Genomic DNA, 26,619 nt, shown 5'->3' on the forward strand with positions numbered 1-26,619 from the left:
AGCACAGGAACACAGCCAAAAATAAATAAATAAATAGAGTTCCCTTTAAAAAAAATTGATCAGTCATCCATCCACACAGCTAAAATAACACAGGACTCCGGTCCCAGAAAGCCATCACGGTAAAAGAAGAAAAAAACCGTCCGTGGCCCTTACCCACATTAATTAACCCGAGGGAGAGCCTCAGCCTGCCCAACAGAAGCTCTCTATCCATCACCTAAACCTGAGACGCAAAGTAAAGGAGCCTTCGCCTGTCTCCTCCAGGGAGGTCGCCGTACGTGGAGTAGATGCCACGCCGGCTTAGGGAGAAAGGAGAGGTTATGGACAGACTGAGTCACGTGTGCGGCATCAGGTATGGTGAAGTATTACGGGAAAGGAAGGGGACGTGGAGACGGCATTAGCTCTGTCCAGCAGGACCCACGGAACTGCCCATTACAAGGCAGCCCTGAACTAGTGGAGGAGGACGACTTGGAGAGAAGGATTTAAACACATACACCTCCTTGAAAGTGAATGAAGAGAAACCGTCTAGACGACAATGACGGGGCAGGGACGTAACGAACGAAACCACGGGAAAGGGCGGAGCCAGGCAGCGCCAACCCTCCCCGGAGCGTGGGTACCGCGGGGCTTGCCGTAGGTCTCCGTCCCAGGCAGGCCACGTTTTTTAGACTTTCCAGGGACAAAAGGATGGTAATTTTAACAGACGCCAACATCGGCACCTTTCACAGTTACTAAGACGTGTCATCCACGAGATCAGAAAGGCAGGGGCTCGAGGGGGATGTAAATGAGCAAGTATTCCACTAAGTCTCCGCACTTGTCTGGGTATTTTAAATATTTAAACATTTTTCAGTATTTTTTTTTCAAGTATAGCCAGAGAACAGACACATGACGCTGTTTTGAAACGTCTTGCCACAAACCGGGAATTCTGATTAGATCCAGTCCAAACCAGGCATGCCTTAGGAAGACAACTGCTCTGCTGTTCCACGTCTGGCCTGGTGACAAGGGGCAGCCCCAGCCCTGACCCCTGCCCTGCACCCCACCTTTCCCTGGGGCCAACAGGGCGGCGGGGTTAATCCAACGTGCCCAGCTATCAATGGGGGGCAGCTGTCTACACAGACTGCAGGCACCTCTTGGGCTTTGAGAAGGAGGGCCGAAATGGAGATCCAACGTGTACCACGGGCAAAGGGCCGGGAAGGTGACAAGCATCCTCAGCTGACTCTCTTCCCAGATCCTGCGGCCACCACCAGGCTGGCTCAAGAGCCTGTCCCTGCCCCACTCCAGACAGGCCATGCAGTGGACGCGGCTGCACAGCACACAGCCAAGGTCAGGCACTGACATTTCCCAAGACGTGACTAACATCCTGGGAACCACAGAAAGAAATGTGAGCACGGACAGTGGAGGCTGTTTTCATCTTAACTGCATCCAAGACTTGCCACCTAAGCCCCCATTTCTGTTAACACCTCTTCCAAGATTACTCATCTTTGATGCCAACAGGAGAACGCCATGAACTTGAAACTCCATCATCTGGATTTGCTGATAACTATATTTCAACGCCTGCATGAGCGGGATAAAAAGAAAATGAAACCAAATTTTTCCTACCTAACACCTGTTTCTTTTTGACGCTCATTGGTTCGGCTCATCCTGCTGCCACATGCCAGGTTCTGTACTCGCCACTGGTGGTGTGAAAAGGAATAAGGCCAACCCTCGTGCTCAAGGAAGGTACAGTCTAGACAGACCCACAGCGAGTAACATGCCTTCTGCTGCCCTCCTGGCCTTAGCCTTCTCCTCTGGCAGTGTGTGTTCACGAGATCTACTGGGGTGCCTATGGTTTTAACTTCCATTTTTATCAATACTGCATCCTTCTCTTCCGGTCAGGTCTCCAGAAATGAAGGTCAGAGATGGTTCTTTGAGAAACTAAGGCATAAAAAAACCAGGTACAGGATCTACCAACCTATGTGAGAAACATTTTCCGACACCCATTTCCCAGCAACACCCTTTCTTACCACAGACTCTGTGGCAGAGTTAGGGTCATTTGTTTCCAGAAGCCAATCATTTCCCTGATCTAAACTGACTCATGGTTACACGTAAACCCAAGCCTAAAGCTGGGACAACTTCTTTCCCGTTGAATCAGAAGAAAGACGGTTTTACAAAATGGCCAGGGGAGAAGGGTGACTGCTTCTCCACCTTCAGGAAGACCCAACCACCTCCAAAGTCCTGGGCGTTGTCAAAGTGTGGAGAGTGTGCTTTATAATCTGAAGGCTAATTTAAAAGATGGTAAGACACGCAAACTCATCTGTGATACGGCTTTCAAGTTATAAATGTCAGTGACAGCCAGTCTGCTGCGTTGGGAACTCCTCCAACAGGTTGACAGCAGCCCAATTCCACGGCTCTGGAGGAGGCTGACAGACAGCTGCTCTTTCAGTAGTTATTCTGAAAGGAGCCAAGAGGCCCTTCCAAAGGCAGCTAGGTATTGGCGCGCTGGAGGGGGAAGGAGACACCATGTCTGGTGGCAGGTAGACACAGCCCAGGAGTGCCACATGACGCCAACACGTCTGCCTGCTCCACGAAGACTGTCAACCCCACACAGTGCAGGAAAAAAAGAAAAAAAAAAAATCACAGCAGAGGAGAGGCAGAAAGATGCACATCCTTCCCAGAGCATAAGCCACTGCACCTGGGTATCAGGGAGCGCAGACCCAGCTCCTAGTCTCCACGATGCCAGCCTGCTACAGCCCTAGCTGCCATGCCTGGCACCTCTTGGAGGGCAGTGAACGGACTTCCTTATCTGTCGGCACTTCACTAGTTTCAGAACAGACCCTTGAAGATAGATGGTTTACTTGTCCGGTCCCTGAACTGAAAACCACTCCCTTTCAGTCATGTGTGTGATGTGGAGGTAGGGGGATGTGTAAGAGGGATTAAATATGCTTGTTCTGTCTTAGACAAAACCCTATGTCTTTAGAGACGCAAAACCTCTTTGAGGTTCTGACGGAGACACTTCTTGTTTCTCTGATTTCTCCCAGCGGGACAAACTTTCAAGGTGACAGCTAGAGAGAAGCCTCCGATAAAAGTCACATGGTCACATAATTTTGAGTTCTAACTAAGGCTTTTATTCACATCAGACATTCATCTGCTTGTCAGTTGCTGGAGTGGATTTTCCTGTGATGTTGTTAGGGACAAAGTTTGTTCAAAGATCCACACACATAAGAGAAACAAGAATTATGAATGTTTCATGTTTCATTCTGCTGGCCCCATAACCTTGACACCCAAATCCTATTAGCCTGTAAAATCCAAAAATTCTGCTCCCAAGCTGAATGTCTGATTTACCAAGGTGACTCTCAAAGGTAGCTTAGACAGTGGTTTTAAGCACTCAGGACTATTCATACAGTTAGAACAAGGAAGTACTCAGCAAAGTGCTTCCTCCGTAAAATATGTTCATAACTGGGGGCTTAGGAAAATGTACTCCATGAACAATTCCTTGATACAGACACAGTTCAGAGATTGTGCAGTCATTCTGAGTCACACTCTCCACTTCATTGGCTTCGCTAATTTATGTTCACACCATGATCCTCTGTGTCTGAAGAGGCCAGCCCTTCCACCTAAGAGTATCAGGCCGTAATCCAGCCCAATACATTTGCGTTTGATAATGACTAAGTAATAAATGACCTTCTGCTCCAGTCACTTTACTAATTCGAGGCAGACAAAACATTCTTGCCCAGTTAACCCAAAAGATCAATTCCACCAGGTCTTAACCAAATAGCCAGAGACGTACGTCTCCTTGGGATTGAGTTGCACTAGAAGGGCAACCCCCTGGCCCTTTGGGGCTGTGGTGCATTTTGATGGTTCCAAATGCTAATGTCTGACTCAAATCCTAGGTCCTCTCCCCCTAAGGGCAAATATCCCGGGTCTGTGCTTAGCCAGGTAAATATGTGCTTACTATGGTACTTACATGACCTGATGGATCCGCCTCCAATGTCTACTATAGAGCAGCAATCACTCCTGCAATCACAAGGACAAAGACATTTTTAAGTGTCTCCTCTTTAAGAACTTGATCCATTGCAAACAGACAGGCTGACAAAGAGCTTCTGCGAACTAGGCCTCTCACATTTCGGAACCCGACTGCCTTTTAAGATAAATACCGAAAAATAGCTAGGTGAGCGTTCCCTATCACTTCAACACCCAGAGGCATTTATCTAAAAAATTACATTATCTCACTTGTTAGTATCCAAATCCATCCATTATTAGTTCAACAGGAGTAAGGCTACATTTGGCAAAGATGGAGCATCTCCACAAAACCTCTCTTTGTTCCAAGTCTCAGGAGGCATTAAACCAAAGCTTTTACCAATCCTAATGCTTTCCGGACTAGACTACATTAATTTATACACACAGTCTCAAGTAGGTGTATACACATGATTTAAAAAATACATAGCTCTACGACAAAAAACCAAGGAGTCTGCAATACGAGATAAAGCCAGTTGAATTGCAAGCCTGTTCATTTAAATATAACACGTTACTTGTACCTGCTTCACCTTGAATAAAACCAGAAAAGCAGTAAAAAGCCATTTTAGAAATATACCTACTATGTGCTTCTGATATCACTAATATTTTCCCTCTATAAAACTCCTTTACAGAAAAACAAAAAGGGGAAAACATGTCCTTTAACGGATACATACAGTGTGTTTCTGATATTCGTGGAATTTATCAGCAGAGAATTATAACACTGAAAGAGAGCTCAATAGAGAGGGAGGGAAGGAGAGAGAGGGAGGGAAGGAGAGGGAGAGCTCAATAGAGAGGGAGGGAAGGAGAGAGAGGGAGGGAAGGAGGGAGAGGGAGGGAAGGAGAGGGAGAGAAAAAGAATAAAGACCATGCTCAACAGACCCATCTTCAAGCTAACTGCCCAGAAGTCTTCTAAGACTAGCCAACTGGTCTACTTTTTACTTAAGACCCTCATGGAAGAACATGTACCATATTCTGCTGGAAAATGTCTGAAAAGAGTTTTGTTTTTTTAATACAAAGATGATTCTCTCTTTATATGGTCTGCAGCATATAACTACCCTTCACAGCACTAACATTTTTGTCTGTGTCAACAGTCTCTGAACAAAGCAGAGGGTTGGTGCACTGGGGCAACATACAAGAGCAGATTCAACCTGCTGTCATTCCAAATCCACCATCTCCATGAAACAGTCTGGCCTGAAATGCTTGCTAAGGAAGGGTAGAAGGCTGGAAGGAACTGAATCAATGCTGGTGACCACGGGGCCCCTTTTGTACCAGCTTCATTCTGAGATAGCTTTGAGGTGAAGGAATGGGTTATCATGATACAGAAAAAGCTACTAACTCCTGTAAGCAGCACCAAGATACATTTCAAGAAAACAGTCCTAAGCATCTTGGTCAACATCAAAAACACATTCTCATGTAAGCAGTATCAGCTAACAAAATGAACACCCATGTGCCTCCGACCGAAATAATATCAACTTACTTTCAGCGCCTTAACTCTTTTCTGTATGTTTTCATAAACACCTAATTTGGTATATTACATGGCAATTTGCCTTTGAATACTGCGATCAAGTGCACAGGCCATGGTGACTTAATGAATCGTACCAGTAGTGAGATTGGTATGATTCATAAGTCAAAATGTTCATGATGTGCCAAAAGGAAGAGAAAAGTTCATTACCCTTTACCTCCCCCAACGCCTTCAAATCTGGATTTTCTTTAATAATACTCATACTAGTTAAGAACTCAATCTCGACTTCACTTTAAGAATCAGACAAGCTATTCCCTGAGTCATACGAAAACTACTGCATTATGCTTGGCTCTATACATTAGCAAAATTCGTGGTCACCAAGAAACCCAAAGGCCATTCCCTTTTATCCTCAGCAAAGCTTTAATGTTCAACTAATCTTAAATAGCATTTCCTGCAGAGCCAAGTATATAAGATTAAAGTTTATAGCCATTTCTAGCTGCGTCTATAGATAAAGAAAATGTTGAAGGAAGTCCTTTCTCCTTCCTAATTTTCAAAACCAGCACCACTCCACGGCTTTCATCAAGATTTTACCCAAAGTATCTTTTCTAGGTATTAATAGGCTCCCTCAATCTCTTCCTGGGCTTATGCTTTGATTTTCCTCCCTTAATTATACCTAAACTTGTGAAAGCACTTGTAGAGATCATGGGAATGCAATTCAATCTAGAAAGAATAAGGTAGCAATCATTGGAGATAGAGAGTAGCTAGGAAAAACTGGAATCCCATTTTCAACCAACCTATACCCCTTTCATTTTATATTTCGGATAAAATATATTATAAATGACCCACAAACAAAATAATCTACTTGATGAGCTCTGCCCTCTAGAGCGGCATTCTATCAGAAATCTGCACCTGAGTATCTTGCCTATCGCCCCTTCCCCATTCAAAGCATCTCTAAAGGTGAGCCATGATAAACGCAGCTTGTTCAAGGACCACCTCTGCAGCACCTACTCTGCATCTGATGACACAGGATAATGGAGGTCAATTCCAGACTGGTGGGTCTCACACCTCTTTGTCCCTAATGCCCTTCAGCACCGTCATCTGTTGGGTTGATCCCTTTTCAATTTTACACTCAACTGTTCCATCCTCTTATTCCCTATGGACAATGTCTCTCCAAATAGAGAATCTCAGAATCTTTATGTGACCGGGGATACAACTCAAAGCAGGCTTTCCCTCTCTTCTTTCCACAGCCTAAGCAAAGGTGGCTCACTGTGAACACCAAAGCTGTCCCTACATTGATTCATGTGAGCAAATAGTTGAAGGGAGTTTATGGCTCTGCTTAAAATATCTTCATGCCTAGAAAAAAGATTTCCAACGATAAGACCACTGAATGCTTACACATTAGAAACAAATCATGACCATCGTTATAAGCGTTTTTTAAATTTTTCCTTTAATTCTTTTTATTTTTATTTTTTTAATTGAAGTATAATTGATTTTACAATATCGTGTTAGTTTCAGGTGTACAGCACGATTCAATTTAATATATATTTCTATATATATTATATATATATATATTTTCTTCTTCAGATTCTCTTCCCTTATAGGTTATTACAAAATATTGAGTATAGTTCCCTATCATTATAAGATTTAAGTCATTCAATCTTCCTTAAGGAACATCAGACAGTCACAGAGAAAAAAAGGCCCATTATTACAAGAGTGGCTTCATATGGCTTTCACCTTAGGTTGGGCAGAGAGGCTAAATTTACCGCACAGCACAATTTTGCCCAGTTACAAAGATCTAGAGTGGTCCTTGACATCAGGACTTCTACAATTTTGACCTGATACGTTTGGTTTCATCACATTTCAAACTTGCTAGCATCTTTCCATTTCGGTGAGGTCTTTCATCAAGGCTCCACTGAGAGCTTCCCAAAACAGACTCCAATCTAAATTTGCCTCACATGGCTCACACTGCCCGGACTCAAAGGCAGAGGCCCAACCTCACAAACCCAGTGCCTCTCCACGCCTCTGCCTCCTTGTGTCTGAAGGAGAGATAACCACAGCGCCTCAGTCAGAAAGGATGGGGGGGATTCACAAACTATTGCGCCCAAAAAGCACGGCTGCCTCATCAGAGAGGCAGCGAACCCTCTACAAATGTTAGCAATTATTATTACTGTGGCTGTTGCTCTTATAAGAGGATAATAAACTAATAGGATAATAAAAGGGCAGTTCTAGAACCGGTCAGAAGCCTGGAACCACAGCCTGGTAGTGCCCGATGCATTACATTTTGATTTTGCTAACAGCTATTTTGTCAGGCAGGTGTGACAATTAACAATGATTTAGTGCCTTGGGCCCTGCAATACCCTTACTTAACGTGACCGTGACCATTCTACAGGTGGTCCCTAGGTAAAGTGCTCGATTTACAAATAAGAAAAAATAATTGCATTCCTTGCGACTTCCGAATTCATCACTAACTTGGATTACAGAGAGAATACTTGTAGCCGAACAAGTTTACCCAAGATTTTTACCAAGACACGGGCCAGGAGACCACTTACCAAGGTTTGCAACTATTTTTAACATTCATTGACAACATCACAAAGAGCAGATCCCCTTTACAAAACTGGCACATAACCCCAAACAAAACTCAGTATTTTCATCAAAATTATTTTTAACAGCCACCAGGGAATTAATCTTAAAATTCTGGTTTTGGAACCATCCGAGTTACACCTGTTTCTCTCCCCTAGCCTAATGGCTCTCGACGTACAGCCCCGGAAGCAGCAGCAGCAGCACCTGGGGAAGTTGGGAATGCGAAAATCTCAGACCCCACCGCACACCTACCGAATCAGAAACTCGGCTGGGGTCCGGCCATCTATCTGAACAAGCCCCCCAGGAGTCTGGGATGTAGTCTCAAGTCTGAGAACTGCTGCCAATAGGCTATTCACATGTGGCCTGGGACATCACTTCAGGCAGCTCTTTTCCTTAAAAAACTATCTGGCATTTTTCTGTTCCTTAAAAACCTGCTATAGGATGATGTCAACTGCTCCTTTCTATTTTTAATTCCTCACGATGAGGCTGAGGATGATTCATTCGGCACCTTATGTGATCACTTAAATAAGTAAGGTTCCTTCTCTCCCACCCCTAATGGAAGGTGACTGATGCCTGTTAGTTCTGATGTAATTATAGGAACAATTCAGTAACAAAAGCCTGTCCTTTATCAACCTCGTCAAAAGCTGTAGCAGAGAGTTATAATTATAACGCTCCATTCTTTTCCACAATGTGTGCATAATAATGTATCCTTTGAAACTGATCCTACTGCATGTCATAACAAGGAAACACAGAACCCGGGATCAAATTTAGTTTATTGTAAATAGAGATCAAAACTGCAAGTGTTTGGGCAAACCTTTTCAACTGACAGGAAACAAGTATGTATTAACCATCTGGCTTGGTCTCATTTATCTAAGTGAAACATGAAAAAAGAACGTTGATTTGCTGCTTTCCATGGGTCCCAAGGCGACCTCACAAAACTGAATGGGTCTTATCACCAGACACCACCCATCATCTAATTATCAAAGCGGGAAGCATTAAGGGGCATTTCCTAAATAATAAATAACCCTTCCCTATACCTTTAATTTGTTGAAGTGTGTATTAATTCGAAGTTAATTTCATACCTGCTGTGAGGTCTCCTGATGAATTGTGACTACCAACATATTATTAATTTCCCTTTCCTTTTTGATTAATTTCACACTTAGGCCGGGTAAGAAAGGCAAGATTAATGATGTCTGCAAGACAATGTTTGGTTCTTGTAAGATACTAAATCAACCTCAAGTGTTGAAGTAAACAGAGAACCCAGATAAGGAAATGACAATGGAATCATCTCCAGGAGGTGTCCAAGGTGCCATGCAAATAAATGCCCAGAACCCCAGAGAGTGTTTAAGCTGTAAACTCCAGTTAATACTCTTCTGGGAGGGGAGGAGAATGAAAGTTGGAACTCTGAAGATTTCAAGACACACTGATAAACTTGTGCCCTTACCAGTGACTGCAGCGACGGATTTATTTATCACACTATAGTTCTCAATTCTGCAAGGGTCCCTCTGTGTATTACTTAGCCTCTTCACAGCCTTCTTGCCTTCCCCCCACTCTCTCTGTGACAGTCTCAGGACTCCTAGCTCAACGTGTGAAGAGACAGATCTCCTTCATCAAAGGATATAAAGAAAAGGAGTATAAACTCAATCGCATCATGCACTTTTCAATAGTCAGGGACCTTTGTGTATATATGCTAATCCTATTTCCAATAACACCACCTACATTCATTGAGAACCTGCTATGTGCCAAGACACTAGGAACTCTATATAAGTTATCCAACCTAACAAGAGCTCTTGGAGGTCCTATCACACACATTTTACAGATCAAGAAACGGAGGCTTAGAAACCTAAATATCTTGCATAAGTGAACCCCATCTTCACACAGATCTGTCAGGCTCCTAAGCCTGGAGTCTTCCATACCATACTGCTTCCCTGGGCGCATGAGTGAAGAGAACGTTTACGGCTGTGTGGAAATTATTCCAGAAGACCTGAAAGCTACGGGCATGCCATTCTCCTCTAAGAAACTTCCCTGCCTACTCCAGCTCCAATGACCCAAGTCTTCTTTGAAGTCCAACATTTTTTCTTTTATACTGGAGTATAGCTGATTAACAATGATGTGTTAGTTACAGGTGTACAGCAAGTTATACCCATACAAGTATCCATTCTTTTTCAAGTTCTTTTCCTATTTAGATTATTACGGAATATTGAGCAGAGTTCCCTGTGCTATACAGTGGGTCCTTGTGGGTTATCTATTTTATACATAGCAGTGTGTACATGTCAATCCCAAACTCCCAGTCTATCCCTCTCCCCCACCCACCCTTTCCCCCTGGTAACCAAAAGTTCATTCTCTAAGTCTGTGAGTGCTTCTGTTTTGTAACTAAGTTCATCTGTATCATTTTTTTAGATTTTTGAAGTCCAACATCTAAATAAAATTCCACAATTCTATGCTATCTCTTAGACTTTCTAACGTCCACTAGAGTACCCTGTACCTTACATCTCCCCTCACAAACAAGCCTGCCCAAATAAGACCTATATCTAAGTTTTAAACACGGCCATCCGTCATCTCTGGCCATTGTCTAGAGCATCATCAATATAGTAGTAGCCACTTGCTACATGTGGCTATTTAAGTTACAAGTAAATGAAATTAACAACTCAGTTCCTCAGACACACTAGGCACATTTCAAGTACTCCATAACTTCATGTGGCTAGTGGCTACCATGTTGGACAGCAGAGATACAGAACATCCCCATCGTGGCAGAAAGTTCTACTGGACAGCACAGGGGTAGAGATACTTCAGGACAGCATCTTTTCATCTGAAATCCTTCTGACACTGTACAGAAGGACACAACCTCTTCACAGAACTAATTAAGGGCTTCACTAGGCTAACTGAGGCCATACCTACGTGTCTTCAGATGTCATCTTTTAGGAATAACACTCCTTGAGAAGTTAGGTCACTGGATAAACTTATAAAGCAAGCAGACCGACCTCATACAACACAAAGTGTCAGAAACTAGAGGTGCTAGGAAACAATCATCGTAATAAGGCCTCCCATTCGGGAATAACCACCCTATGGAACCACAGGTCGGGATTCACCAGGAACAATCACACAGACACACGCATGGCCACCCACAAAGGGGCATCCCCAGGCTCTTCCTCAACAAAGCCCTCTCCGCTATTCCTCCTGGGCAAGACAAGGTCCCTGCGTTTGGTCTCTTGTTTCTAACTATTAAGTAAATCAATGCAAGAAAATCACCTTTCAATCAGATTGGTATTTCCCACCAATCACTCTCAATTGCTTCATTAAAAGCTGGAGAATCAACAATGAGACAGGCTTTTGGTGACAATGACAGCCTGACAGTAGGCTAGAAAAGAGAGCCTCAGTCCCCTCAGTGACACCTGACCTGGAAGGAGTTACTTAAAAGACTTCCAGGAATTAAAAAACTTCAGAAACTCTGGGTATAGCTCCACTTTGGGGGAGGATCCTAAAATACAGTGTTGGTTACTGCTGGATTAGAACAGCCCTGGGTGGGACACACAGAGCGATAAAGAGGCAAGGTCACTGATCTGACCTTCGATTGTTCCAACCTGCAAGTGCCCTACACGAGGCATTTCTTCTCTCTCTCTCTCCATTCTTCACTGCTTTCTCCTTCCTCCCTCCCCACTGCTGTCTATGCACCAGGCCCCTAAGATTGAACTCCACGGCCAAGATAAGCCAGACTTCATGGCTGCCAATATTGGTCTATAAAGTGGTAGACCGACAACTGAATGCCACCTCCACTGCCAACTCCTTTAGGTAATTACAGTAGCCCCTTGAGAGTCCCAGACTCAAATCAGCATACAGGTCAGACCTGGGTCTCTCTGACCACAGCAATGGATGGGAACTTTGTAAAGCTAAGACAAGAAATCGAGGAGGAGAGTTTTCGAATAAAAATGCAAATCAATTCATCCTCGGTTGGGGGAAGGTAATGGTAAACTAACATGTTCCTCTCAGAGCCTATGAAAGTCATCTCTGAACTCCCAACTCCATCACACGAGTAAGGCCAACTTCTGCCTCTCTTCTCGGCATTACTCACCTTTGCTTAAGGACCACAGCCAATGGAATCACTAACTCTAAGGAGAGGTCCAGCATTAACCCTTTCCTGCCCAGTAGCTCACAACAGCTTTGTAACCTGGGGAACCTTTCTCTAGCCTCATCCCTCCACCTCCCAATCCTTTCCTGACCACCTGCCAGGTGAGCCTTGGGAAGCAACCCCCAGGCCAGGCCTCTCCACATCAATAAGGTGGGTCAGGTGCCACCATCTCTAAGATCAAAAACCCTGGCCTTGGGCTTCCCTGGTGGCGCAGTGGTTGAGAATCTGCCTGCCAAGGCAGGGGACACGGGTTCGAGCCCTGGTCTGGGAAGATCCCACATGCCGCGGAGCGACTAGGCCCGTGAGCCACAATTGCTGAGCCTGCGCGTCTGGAGCCTGTGCTCCGCAACAAGAGAGGCCGCGGTAGTGAGAGGCCCGCGCACCGCGATGAAGAGTGGCCCCCGCTTGCCACAACTAGAGAAAGCCCTCGCACAGAAACGAAGACCCAACACAGCCATAAATAAAATAAATAAATAAATAAAATTTGAAAAAAAAGAAAATGCTCCCTATTTAAAAAAAAAAAAAACAACCCTGGCCTTGAGGCTCTCCTGAATTAGGATGGATGGCTCTGCTCAAGCCAGCTTGTCTACTTTTTCTCCCTCTTGTCTTCAGGTCTTCCCTGCCCCCAATACATCCAACTTACCCTCCGTAACACCGACAACATCTGCTCTGGGAAACCTTCCCAGGCCTGAAATGCCCATCCCCTTTTGGGTGTGGTAACACTAATAACCAGTCATCTCCTCAAGAACAGGGGACGTCCTACACTTCCCCGTATCTCTGAATAGCGTTTCAGAGCCAGACTCTTACACAGAAGCAACGCTCTGCAAGTATTTGCTAATCCACTGAAAACAGCTGCTATCCATGCTGGTAAGTTCATTATTTCGACAGTGGGTTCTCAGACCATGAAGACCCCTTCCACATCCAGTTTGCTCACTGCGAGCCCATGGAGGCTCCAGACTCCGCCTTGTGATTCCAGCTCCACCATTTATCAGGAAAGGCACTTAACACCTCTAAGCCTCAGTATTGTCTTTTGTGAAACCAAGGTCATAAGAGTACCAATCCCCCACCCACGCTCCCTGACCCCAGGCAATGTGGCCTGGAGACAAAGGTAAAGCACTTAGCATAGGGCCTAGCACACAGCAGCCATTCAAGGGTTACCTTTACCCTCTCTCTTTCTGCCGTTATTAGTAAATCTCCTTAAGGGGACGTGGAGCATAGTAGAAATAACACCGTCATGGGAACAAAAGAAACCTGCGTTCAAATCCCAACTCAGTTCAGATCCCAGCTGTGGAAACTTGGGGAAATTATTTCACCACTCAGCTTTAGTATCTTCATCTGTAAACTGGGGTTAGCAATCAACCTTAAAGGGCTAGTCTAAGAATTATACAAGGGAATGTACCTGAAGTTCCCCGTACCTAGTCAGCAATTCACTCTGTGCCGTTTATTAAATATGATTTTAATTCAGTCAAAACATAACTGAAAAGGAAAAAAAACACCTCTGTATCCTCCCCCATCACTGTCACCCCCTTCCAGTCACATTGTTTAAGTCCATAAACCAGGCCCCGGCCATTCTGAAACAGAGCAGGACCCTGTGGGGTGCTCTTGGGCACAAAAGCCTTGCCGTGTGCCCCGTTTCTTGTTTGCAGGAAAAAGGCTTCGGCCTCCCAGACCTTTTCTGAGTTCTGAGTCAAACAGTTACTAATTAGGGAGTGAGGGAATACAGGAAACAAAGGAAAGGCGGTCAAACAATAGTGCAGGATGGGGCCCGGTTCTGGTTCCTCCGGGGGGATGTGCGTAATAATTTGATCCGAATCTCTGAGTTCGTCTACAGGAACCAGGGCCCCCCACCCAGGTGGAGGAAGGTAACTTCAGGCTGAGCAAAAGCACGTGGACCCCAGACCGGCTGGAACCAGATGGCTGATGACGGAGATACCTGAACACCACCCCGTTCCCCCTGCTACAAGCGATCAGAAGAAGCCCTCAGCCCAAACTGTGCCCATACAAACTCTTCCCCCAAAACCATCGGGGGGTTCGGGTCCTTGAGCACCAGCTGTCCCGTTCTCCTTGCTGGGCTCTGCAGTCCACATTTCTCCCCTCCAGACAACCACGATTCGGTTTGTTTGGCCTCACCGCGCGCTGTGCGCACAAACTCGGAAACAAAAATTTCAGCTGCCAACCCCCACCCCCGGGGTCATCAGCCAGAGTCCTCACACAGTGAATGCCAGAAAATTCCACCCGGTGCTGCAAGGAGACCCACTGCCTTAAGGCAAATCACGTGCGTTCTCACTTCCATCAAGTCCCCATCTCCAAATATTCACATCTACTCAGACTGACACTTAACACTAGGCGAGGCCATTCCTGAAAGGAAAATACACTAGGACAATTAGCTACTTTTCCAAAACAAACCTATGACTGAAATCATTCTAACCAAACAAGAACCCCAAGCGCTAGGGGAGAGAAAAACCCACAAGTCTGAATATTCAAACAAGTGGCTGAAACCCTTGCAACCCCAGAAAGGAAGTCCCCAGCCAGGATCACACTCTCATTGGAAAGAAAAAGAAACTCCACTCTTTCAGATCAATTTGCAAGTTTCCGGAAACTCAAGAGTGGGCGTTGGAGCATTACAGAGGCCTGGTGCGTCCCCTCTCCCCTTCCACGGGGCCCTGGGGGCCCTGAGGGTCCTGACGGCTGCCTCCCCCTAGCTCCAGGCCGGGGGCCCAGGAGGCCCAAGCTCCGATCCCCCCAGGGCCGGAGGGGAGAGGAAGGGCAAGGAGGCAGCATTCAGGGGTTACAGGAGTTACTGGGTTAAGCAGGTTCCCACCAGAAATATGCGTCTTCCCTGCGATGGTCGTCATCTCCAGAGCTGAAAGAGGACTTCCTTTCCTTCCCAGAGCACCCAGCTCAGCTCAGTCCAGCCCAGCCGACCCCTCGATGCCCCGGGCTCGCTCAGGCTCACAGGCTCTTACCCCAGGCCCGCTCAGTCAGCTGGTCCAAGGACAGGCATTCTCCCCGACACAGGCGGGGGCAGGCTTGGCGGCATGCAGACGCGGGGGGGGGGGGGGGGGGGCGAGGCCTGGCGGCCTCCAGGGCGAGGGAGCCGTGCTTCACAAGGGCCTGCGCGTCCCTAAAGAACTGCAGACTCACCGACCATCCGCGAATCCTCCAAGCAGCTCTCCACCTCGACCTTCCTCAGCTCCACTACCTCCTCCAGGTGTCCCTCAGGTTTCCCCTCGCCCAAACCTGCCCCGGGGGCTGGCAGACGTGGTTAAACTCTTCAATCACCCGAAGGTATCAGATAACACAGCAGAGGCGGCCAGCATTACCCACCGCTCCGCAACCAGCCACAAGCTCCAGGACCGGTGACTTTTTACAACCACCCCCTGTTTGCAGATGAAGGAACGGGGGCTCAGAGAGTTAAAATAACAGGCACCGAGTCACACAGCTGACAGGCGGTGGTGCCATGATGCGGACCCAACTAGCCACACAGCTCTCCCTTGTAACCTCTGGACGGGCCACGTACCTTCCAGCCACTCTCCACCATCCGTTCTCTCACTGCCTCTTCATTGGAGGAAAGGATGACCTCTTAATAAGCCCAACTCACCATCATCAGCTGCTGTGTGCTGGGAGAGGGGAGCAGGGAGGACCAGTTGCATCCACCCCCAGCTGTACCCACCGCCTCATCAGCATCTCTCCCAAGAGGCTCGGGCAAGCCAGACGGCACTTTGCAGACATGAATATTGAGACTTACGCTGCAGGCCAGGCTGCACTGTCACCCAAGTCAGGCCAACGAGTCCACTGACTTGTTTGGTGTACACCCAGCCTCATTCCTGGCAACACCAGCGTGCAGAGCTCAGGAATCTGCATTTCACTCCCCAGGTGACTCTGATGCCACTTAGGAACCCCTGGACCACCCCCCTTCCCCAGAGCGGCAGTTTTCAAGGCAGAGTTGGGAAAGGGATTTTAGACTCCCCTCGGGGGCTGTTAAAAAGATGTGCCACCATCCCCAACAGAGATAAAACCAGAGACGGGCTTCCCTGGTGGCGCAGTGGTTAAGAATCCGCCTGCCAATGCAGGTGATACGGGTTCGAGCCCTGGTCCGGGAAGATCCCACATGCCTCGGAGCAATTAAGCCCGTGCGCCACAGCTACTGAGCATGCGCTCTAGAGCCCGCGAGCCACAACTACCGAAGCCTGCGCGCCTAGCGCCCGTGCTCTGCAACAAGAGAAGCCACCGCAATGAGAAGCCCACGTACCACAACGAAGACCCAATGTGGCCAAAAATAAATAATAAAATAAAATAACTTTATTAAAAATAAAAAAATAAACCCAAACAATCTGAAAACTTCTCAGGCGTAAAGAGTAAGGTGGGGAGATGGAGACAGTGATGAACTTCCCAGCTGTATGGGCTGGGGTAAAGCACGCACTGCCTTCCCTACTGAGCGACCTCATCGTGCTTCAAAGGATTTAACATTCCCAGAGATTCATTCAGCAAGCTAGTTGCAAAAGGAGGGGAGAGAGAAAAAGACAAACGCAGACAAGGGAGGGAAAGAGAGAAAGAGAAATCCTGGGGAAGCCTTTTACATATCACAGTGACAGGAATAAACAGACCCTTCACACACACACACACACACACACACTCACATACACACGCTCATACACACAAACTCACAGATGATGAGTAGGATTTAGACCAGCACTCTCCAAAAGAAAAACAATGCAAGCCACATATATCATCTTAAATGGTCTAGTAACCACATTAAGAAGAAACAGGTGTGGGACTTCCCTGGCGGTCCAGTGGTTAAGACTCTGCGCTTCCACTGCAGGGGGCGGGGGTTGGATCCCTGGTCGGGGAACTAAGATCCCGCGTGCTGCGCAGCACAGCCCAAAAAAAAACCCAAAGAAACAGGTGAAATTAATTTCAGTAATGTAGTTTAACCCAATATATCCAAAATATTACTGTAAAACATGTAATCGGCATTTCAATACCATTAACGAAGTCTTTTACATTCTTTTCTTCACACTAAGTCTCCAAATGTCAGCGTGTATTGACAGCATGTCTCAATTCAGGTTAGCTGCACTTCAAGTGCTCAAAAGCCACACGTGGCCAGTGGCTGCCGTGCTCGGCAGTCCAGATTTAGACAGAGAGGGGCAGGTAAAGAGGAAGAGAAGGGGCGGAAATAAGGCCTTGAACAAAGAACTAAGGGAGTATGGCATCCAGGATCATCTATGACCCACAGAGAGTGTTCATAAGGGGTCAGATGTAATCAGCCTTCACACTCAACAGTGAGCACGTCAGCACACTTTGCTAACCGAGAGAGAGCTGGGGTCACCATTTTGGTGCCCGAAGTACCAAGCCCACAACTGAAGAATCAAAGTCCATTACCACTCAGCAACATGGCACCCAGCTGCACATCACACACATGTGCTAGACCCCAAGCCACAGGCTGAACCCTCAGCAGCCACCCACGTGGAGCTCAGCCCTGCAAGGGAAATAGCTGAGAGCTGCCCTCTCTCTGCCCCGTGGGCATAAGCTCCACCCAAGGAAATCAGACAACAGGTTCCTTCCACCTACAGGCTGTAGAGGGGAAGGGGAACACAGGCAGGTGAGAAAAGGAGAAGGAAGATACCTTAGCACTTGCGGTGGGCAAAATAATGGCCTCCAAAGATGTCCTTGTCCCAACTCCCAGAACCTGGGAATGTTGCTTTACGTGGCAAAAGGGCCTTGGCTGATCTGATTAAGTTAATAATCTTGAGCTGGGAAGATTATCCTGGATTATCCAGGTGGACCCAAGGTAATCAGAAGGGTTCTTATAACCGAGCAGCAGGAATGTCAGTCAGAGAAACATGGAATCCCAGAATCAGAAGCCACAGTGATGTGATCACTTGCTTTGAAGACAGAGGGGAGGGAGCCCCGTGAGCCAAGGAACACACGGCCGCCTCTAGAAACTGGAAAAGTCCAGGAAACAGAGTCTCCCTTACAGCATCCAGAAATAATGCAATCCTGCCGACATCTTGATTTTAGCCCAGTGAGACCTCTTTTGGACTTCTGATCTCCAGAACAAATCTGTGTTAAGCCACCAATTTTGTATCGACTCGTTACAGAAGCAATAGGAAACTAACATACCATTTGTAGAGTGGTCAGCTAGACACACACATGAGTTACCATGACGCTGCAAGGTATCAGAAGTAGTAACTGTAGTTGTCTTAGTAGTAATGGTAACCGCCACCATGTACTGAGGGCTTACTAAATCTCAAGCACCATAACTACTTCACCAACGTTTTTAAAAAATATACTTTTCATTTTGGAATAACTTTCAATTTACTGAAAAGTGGCAAAGATAGTACAGAGTCCCTGTATCTGTTCACCCAGCTTCCTGAATGCTAACCTCTTACACAACCATGATACATTTGTCAAAACCAGGAAATTAACATCAGCACAACACCATTAACGAAACTACAGACTTTATTTGGAATCCACCGGTTGTCACAAATATTCTATCTTCCCAAGACCCCTACGAGGTGAGTACCATTCTAATCGCCATATGATAAACGAGGAGGCTGAGGCTTAATAAGATCCAATCACTTGCTGGGGGTCACAACAGTTGAACGCTAGCAAGGCTTTTCAATTTGATGCCACTGTTTGACTTTTCAACTTGACCCCTACACCATAAGCTCCCCTGGATACCATCATCCCTGTCTTACAGGACAGGAAAACCCAAGCAGAAGCAAGTTACCCAAAGGCATGCTACCGGAAGCAACAGCAAACCTGGGGGCGTCTGACTCCAAAGGTCACGGTCCAGCAACACCGTCTCCCTCCCTGTCATGGAGGGATGAGGAGCCTCCAGGGGCCATGAAAAGCTCCTGAGATCCATGAAAGTATCGTGGCGGCTGTGATGGGAAAGAGGGGATCAGGCCTCTGGGTGATGCCCACCTGCCTAGGGCCACTAGGTAAACCTAAGAGCTCCCTGTGGCTCTCGGTCAGCAAGGGGGCCCACTAAAGAGTTCTCTACCAGGAGCTTTCCTATAGAGGAACGGGCAGGAGAAGCAGCTGCCGTCAACGATTGTCCTGAATCCACCTTCCATCAAACCACCGGGATCCCCGCTCTGGGGCCTTCACAACATGATTACAATGAGCTCCTTGAAAACATTCCTCTCCTGCGGGATCCTGTACCTCCAACCTTTCTAGCCCCTAGATTCTACCAATTCAGCAGCAAAAGAAGCAGGTAGAAGAGATTCTCCCACCGTGAAGTCGTTAACGACCTCACCCACAACTACACACAGAAGTGGGACAGGAACCGGGACAGCCCCACCTGCGTGGCCCACAGCAAGCCGCCCGGTTCACTCTTCTCCCAGCCTTTATTTCCTTGGCGGCATTCCATGAGCCAGCAGGTCTCTGAGCACTGTGATGGCTGGTTGCTTTGCTATCTGTACACCTCTCTCAGTGGTTCTCAAAGTGGGGTCCCCAAACCAGCAGCCTCACCTGGGAGCTTGTAAGAGACGCAAATTCCCAGGCCCCAGCCCAGGCCTACAGAATCAAATTCTGGGGACGGGCCAACAATCATGTTAACAAGCCCTCCAGGTGTTCCTGATGCCCGCTACAGTTTGAGAACCATTAAACTCTGTATCCCCTGCACCTCCTCCATGGCTGACCTACGACCTAGAAATGTGTTCGGAAAGGTCTCTGTCTGCAGAGATAAACACAAGGTCGTACATACACCGACTGTGGGCCCAGGGCAGGAGCTGACAAGCCCGACTGGGTTAGCAGTATTCATTCATCACAGTCAGAGAGCAGCACAGGCCAGTGCAGGGCAGGCCTGTGCCACATGCTGTGGGCCCATCCTTGGCTTCACGGCGCTTAAAGGGAGGAGAGCTTGAAGATACCAATCGAGCAAACCTACAGATGAACGGAAAATTACCAACTGTGGCAAAGACTATGAAAGAAAACAAAAATGGGGGTGTCGCAGCACAGAATGACAGGGGTCTCCTTCCACCTCAGTGGTTGAGGGAGGGGTCCCTGAGGATGGGACACTTAGACCAAGATACAGACGAGGAGCAGGAGTCGGCCAGGCAAAGAGGCAAGGAGGCAAACATGCGCAGTAGAGGAAAAGCTTGTGCCAAGGCCCTGGGGCAGGAGACAGTGTGGTGCTTTGGAGATGCTTAAAGAAGCTAGGGTGGGTAGCAAACAGGAGGAGGCAGGAGGAGTCCTTGGGAGATAAGAGAAGTTGCCCAGCCTTGGATCGTGCTGCACCTCACAAGCTTGGTTAGAAGTCTGTGTCAGAGTCTAGGCTTAGGAGGCCCATGAATTTCAGGCAGAACATTGACAACAAACATAATAACTAACATGTATTCAGCAGTGGTCTAAATGTTCCAGGTAGAAATGTAATCCTTACAACAACTCATGAGTAGGTTCTATTAACATCATCATCTCCATTTTACAGATGAGGACAGAAGCTAAGGGGCCCCAAGTCACCCAGCTAGTGAAGGATTAGAACCCGGTCGGACCAACTTCAGATCCCAAGCTCTGGATCACCTCGCCACACGGCCTCTCGGCAGGAAAAGACTGATGGCAGTGATCTGGTTTGCATTTTCAAAAGCTTGCTGAAGATGCCGCACCGACAGGGAAGAGACGATGCAGGCAGAGGCCCCTGCATGGTCCAGGCAAGAAATGGCAGCAGCTGTGTGACAGGCTGGGACCCACGACCCTTTGCTGCAGTGCTCGCACCTGGACACACCTCTCCTCAAGCAACAGGATACAAAGAAACTATATGGGACTAAAAATGAGCGCATGCATGCACAGTTGGGGCAAATTCTGGACAAAAGACACAAAGAGACCAAAAAACCCAACTGCCACCTTTGAAGAGCCTGGAGCAAAAGCAGGGTACTACGCATGCCCCCTGCACACAACAAGGGGTAGGCAAAGCACCTAAGCCCCCCTCCGGCCCAACCCCTGGACACACCCCTCCCCTCACCCCATGTAAGGAACAAGCCCACTCCCGCTCAGGAAGCGAGCAAGGGAACCTGTTGTTTCTTCTCGCTCCCCAGGGGCCCCAGTAAAGCCTTGCCTGAGTTTCTTGTCTGGCCTCTGATCAATTTCTATTGATTAAGGAGGGCCAAGAACCCTTGTCGGTAACAGCTGGGCCAGGGTAGTGGCAGCAAAGATGTCCAGGCAAGAGAAATGTCTGCGTGCAGAGAAAGAATGGTCTCTCTCAGGGGCGCTCACCAAGTCCCCAAACTCCTGAACACAAGTCAGTGCATTCTAACCCACCCCCTGCACCTTCCGTCAGAGAATCAGCGTAAGGGCTGAGGAGAGAGCTCCTTGTCCTGGGAGGTGAACCCAAGATACAGGGCTGTCATCGTGACAGAAACAGCACTTGGCCTCTTCAGCCCGAGCCACTGTCATTCTTTTCTTTTTTTTTAAAATTTTTTATTGAAGTATAGTTGATTCACAATGCTGTGTTAGTTTCTGGTGTACAGTAAAGTGGTTCATTTATACATATATATTCTTTTTCAGATTCTTTTCCATTACAATTGATTACAAGATATTGAATATAGTTCCCTGTGCTATACAGTAGGTCCTTGTTTTTTTATCTATTTTATATATAGTAGTGTGAATCTTTTAATCCCAAACTCCTAATTTATCCCTCCCACCCCTTTCTCCTTGGTAACCATAAGTTTGTTTTCTATGTCTGTGAGTCTGTTTCTGTTTTGTAAATAAGTTCACTTGTATCTTAAACGTTAGCATTTTGAGGAAAAAGTCTGTTCCTTGTTCAGAATGGATGTCGTCATCCACCCACAAAGGTCACCAATGGCCAAGAAACCTCACACAGTACCCTCACGTAAACAAGGACCCGACTCAAACTTAAGAGGTAAAGAGAGGCTTCCCGCTCGCATTTGAACAAGCAGAGTTTTCTTTAATTACCTTGATTGCCTCGAAGTTCATCAGGGAAAGTATGATAGCACATCGCTCAGGGTGGCTTGTTTCCTGAAAAGTCCCGCCTATGACTAGGTAAAATGGCGTGGATCTTGGGGAAGCCAGTATTCAACCATTTCCTTGGGTTCGATTTAGAGTCTGAGGGGTGTGGTCAGTGTTACCCGACTTTAAAGGGGTGGGTGAGGGTGTGAGGCTTCACCCCGTCATCTGACAGAGCCTGAGACTCAAAGCCACTGACTGAGATCTGTGTTGGCAGTGGGCCAGACCACCAGAGCCACTGGGTTTCCTGTCCCCGACAGATCAAGTCTGGACACCACTGGCCTGCCATTTCCCCAAGATAAGCCTGGCTTCTGCCCTCTGACCTGCAGGTCTGGACGTAGCTTGGACAGGCCAGCTGTGGAGTCCACTGGGCCTCTACAGGAGAGGCTGGGCACGTTCCCTTCTGTAAATCAGTCACAGCCTCACTCAGTACATTTGTGAAAAGGCAACATGGATTTCAGAGCTCTGAAGGGCTCTGTCTTGGAAGGCTATCAGAAGTGGGCAAGCTGTCCTTCTGAAGCCCTCTCTGGCATAACCATCCATGCCCCACCCACCATTCCTCTGTCCCATATTCTTCTTCCTTGCACTAGCTGCCTGAATGAGGTACAAAGTCTCTGTTTTGTACACTGAAACTATTAAAGCCTGGGGAGTGAAAAATGCAACATCTTTCTCTTGCTTACAAAAGTATTCAACTAACTGCCTCTTGTTTTGCAGGGCTCGCGTGTTTTTTCCCTACAGGATAGTGAACCTTAAAAAGAGAGAGCTGTTAACTACTGGGCATATACCCTGAGAAAACCATAATTCAAAAAGAGTCATGTACCACAATGTTCACTGCAGCTCTATTTACAATAGCCAGGACATGGAAGCAACCTAAGTGTCCATCGACAGATGAACGGATAAAGAAGATGTGGCACATGTATACAATGGAATATTACTCAGCCGTAAAAAGAAACAAAATTGAGTTATTTGTAGTGAGGTGGATGGACCTAGAGTCTGTCATACACAGTGAAGTAAGTCAGAAAGAGAAAAACAAATACTGTACGCTAACACATATATATGGAATCTAAAAAAAAAAAATGGTTCTGAAGAACCTAGGGGCAGGACAGGAATAAAGATGCAGACATAGAGAATGGACTTGAGGACACGGGGAGGGGGGAAGGGTAAGCTGGGATGAAGTGAGAGAGTGGCATGGACATATATACACTACCAAATGTAAAACAGATAGCTAGTGGGAAACAGCCGCATAGCACAGGGAGATCAGCTCAGTGCTTTGTGACCACCTAGGGGGGTGGGATAGGGAGGGGTGGGAGGGAGACGCAAGAGGGAGGAGATATGGGGATATATGTGTATGCATGGCTGATTCACTTTGTTATAAAGTAGAAACTAACACAATATTGCAAAGCAATTATACTCCAATAGAGATGTTAAAAAAAAAAAAGAGTAGCAGGGACCTCCCTGGCGTTCCAGTGGCTACGACTCCGCGCTCCCACTGCAGGGGGCGCTGGCTGGATCCCTGGTTGGGGAGCTATGATTCCACGTGCCTCGTGGCGCAGCTAAAAGAAAAACACCAGCGACAACAACAAAAGAGCTACAGCCCTGCCCTTGCCCCACGTGAAGGGGCCAAGAAGCCTCTGATGCTGTAAGAAAGATAAAGGGGCAGGGTGGGAAGGAGGACCCCACCTCCCTGGGCCTGGACCCCAACAGCATGAGGCCCTGGGGAGCCTCCCTTCCCAGGGAACCATAAGCAACAGTCAACACGCCACGCAGCGCGCTCTGGGGGAAATGCAGCGCCGCCTCCAAGCTGATGGTCCTCCAGCAGCCCGTAAGATGCCAAGTGAGTGGCTTAATGACCCAGCAGGATCCAGTACACGACACATAAAACTCCTCCGAGACGGCAGGCCTGTCAATGGAAAAGTATTATCATTTGTGACAGCATTAATAACAACCCAGGCTTGAAACCAACACATACCACTGGATTACTTTTCCAACCTCTTCAGGGAGACCACCGAGTTCGATGGAGGCTTTTATTTCTTTGTTTTCAAGCATGACTGCATCTCCCACCATGTGACAGCAGGATCCCCTTCCAGGGAATTTACTTCTGATGCATCTGTCCTGCCAATGACAGGCTGCCTGAAGTACAGGGGTTAAAACAAACAAAACGAAAAAATACAGTCTGGAAGAAGGTCCAGAGGAATTTTACAATTCTGATTTAAAAAACAAAAAACAAAAAAACCCCCAAAGATCTCCAGATCAAACATCAATACCTTAAAAAAGGCATAAGGGGGAGGCAAGGATGGGGGGTGGGAAATAGGATGAAGGCAGTCAAAAGGTACAAATTTCCAGGTATAAGATAAATAAGTACAAGGCATGTAATATACACCATGATAAATGTAATTAATACTGCTGTTACATTTATGTTATATTTGAAAGTTAAGAAAGTAAATCCTAAGGGTTCTCATCACAAGGAAAATAATTTCTTTCTATTTCTTTAATCTCGTACCTATACGAGATGATGGATGTCCACTAAACTTATTGTGGTCATCACTTCATGATGAATGTAAGTCAAATCATTACGCTGTACACCTTAAACTTATACAGTGCTGTCTGTCAATTATATCTCAAGAATAAAAAAATCTTAAGGAATGTTTCAGTGTTTCCTAAGCCGTGTTTCTTGAACCATGTGGGGAGTTGGCTACAAAGGCGGACTCTGTGTCTTGGGACAGGGTTGGGGGGCTGAGGTCTGCCTTTTTAACAAGCTCCTTTGGTCCTTTCTTATACAACTGAAATTGGCAAACCGCTGCCCTACAGATGGCTGAAGTCTGAGAATGATCCCGACTTTTCTTTTAAAACTAAGGTAGTCTCAATCACGTTTGCTTGTAACTTGGGAGATAAAACAGAGTTCACCATGTTCACCAGCCCAAGTCTCTGGTCCCCAAATCTTTCAACAAACAGTTTATTATTTTTAAAAATGAAGAAGACATTGATTTCACATCTGCTTCCTTTCTTCTCCTTCGGTGAAGTCTCTACGGACTAGCAGGGATCTACAAAAGTCAACATCTGGAGACAGAAGGATGAAGTGTCCCCCAGTGGTGAGCTAATCCACTGCTCCGAGGTTCCCGCAAGGCTCCCATACTCATGTTCTATCAGCCCGACAATTACGCAGAACACAGACATACTTTCTAAACCTGGGTCTCAGAAGGCACAGAGAGGCCAAGGGAATCAAAGCACACAGAACATGGAGGGATGGGGTGTAGACTGGGCAAGAGCTCAAGTCACCACAGCCTCAGACCCAGACATATGATACTTTCTCCCAGGGAGTCACAGAGCCTCAGAGAGACACAGCGATGGGGTTGAAACAGAAGACATTCATCATATAACTTTGAACTGATATCCCATTACCAGATCACACCACTTAGAGTGTGCTCTATCTCCATAGTTTTGTAACTCCTATAATTATCTTGTGAAAAGCGTGATTAGGTCATATTATGTTTCTTTGCGTTAAAAACATGCAGTTCTCACATATAAACATTTAAGATTCCCTAGGGTGTTTCTAATCCTAATATGCATTTTCCCACTTTTCAAATATATCGGGAGGCTCTAACGATGGAAGCAGCCTGGCCTTCTCTTGAGCTCTGAGAGGCCGACCTGCAGAACGGCTGGCGAGGCTACTCTGGCACCAGTGTGGTCTCCTAGCTGCCAGAGATGAAATCTACGACTGGAAATCTCCAGGCATGTGTGTGAGAGGAAAAAAGAGAGGGAGTTTCCGAATTAAAATTAACATCTCCTCAACTGGACCTCCATGTTTTTGGTGTTATTGCCTGCCCGGTGGCAGCGGTGAACTAAGGGACAACATACATGGGTAGCTTCTCTGCACAGACACCAAGAGAGCCAGGGCTCAGAAAATATATATGACAGATCTTGACTCGAGGGTTTGTTTTTTAGTAGGTGAAGCTCTCCCTCCTTTTCTGTCTGCCTGAATAGCCTTGCTGGCGTTTCTTTAAGACAAGGGCGAACAGCTGCCATCCACATCCTAGGAGGTGAGGGGAAGGGAACAACCATGTACTGGGCCCCATCTAAGTGCTCAGCCCACTGGCAGGCAGTTCACTCACTTCTGACGTCTCACAGTCACTGGGGCTCCATTGGCTGCTGGCTTCCCACTGGTTCAGCCCAGCAGAGGCCCAGCAGAGGACTGGAGAACACAGGAGAGAGGGCAGGGTATTTCTTCGCAGCTCCATCCCTCCTTGGATGCCCCATCTTGGGGCAGATTCCTCTTGAATGCAGCTCCTCCTTGGCAGCCCTTCTCCAGTTCCAGATCCCACTGGGCTCCAGTAACCCTACTTCTTCCCTTGCCCCCTTAGCCCCAGCAGTGATAATGGTGTCCCACTGTTGTTTAGTCCCTGGGTGCTTCATGGTGCCTGACCAGCACCTCTGTAACCGTTCCTTTCATTAGTCTTCATTCAAACCATCTGGGGTGCATTCTGTTTCTGGCCACGTG

General features: G+C 47.0%; 1 protein-coding gene across 8 annotated transcripts in view; it reads right to left on the bottom strand.

Annotated features, from left to right (window-relative positions):
- Positions 1-26,619, bottom strand: part of MGAT5 (alpha-1,6-mannosylglycoprotein 6-beta-N-acetylglucosaminyltransferase) — a 368,150-nt gene that overhangs the window by 310,862 nt on the left and 30,669 nt on the right. For 4 of the 8 annotated variants that reach the window (XM_082397885.1, XM_082397881.1, XM_082397882.1 and 1 more), the window contains exon 2: positions 3,938-3,987. The exons of 2 other annotated variants lie outside the window; for them this stretch is intronic. The gene's annotated coding sequence lies outside the window, so the exon portion shown is untranslated. Of the gene's footprint in view, positions 1-1,748; positions 3,886-3,937; positions 3,988-24,093; positions 26,216-26,619 lie in introns of those variants that run through there. 2 more of the 8 variants (XM_082397887.1, XM_082397886.1) reach the window with 2 other exon arrangements.

Source organism: Balaenoptera borealis (assembly GCF_965194805.1).
Source record: "Balaenoptera borealis genome assembly, chromosome: 6".
Taxonomy (NCBI): Eukaryota; Metazoa; Chordata; class Mammalia; order Artiodactyla; family Balaenopteridae; genus Balaenoptera; species Balaenoptera borealis.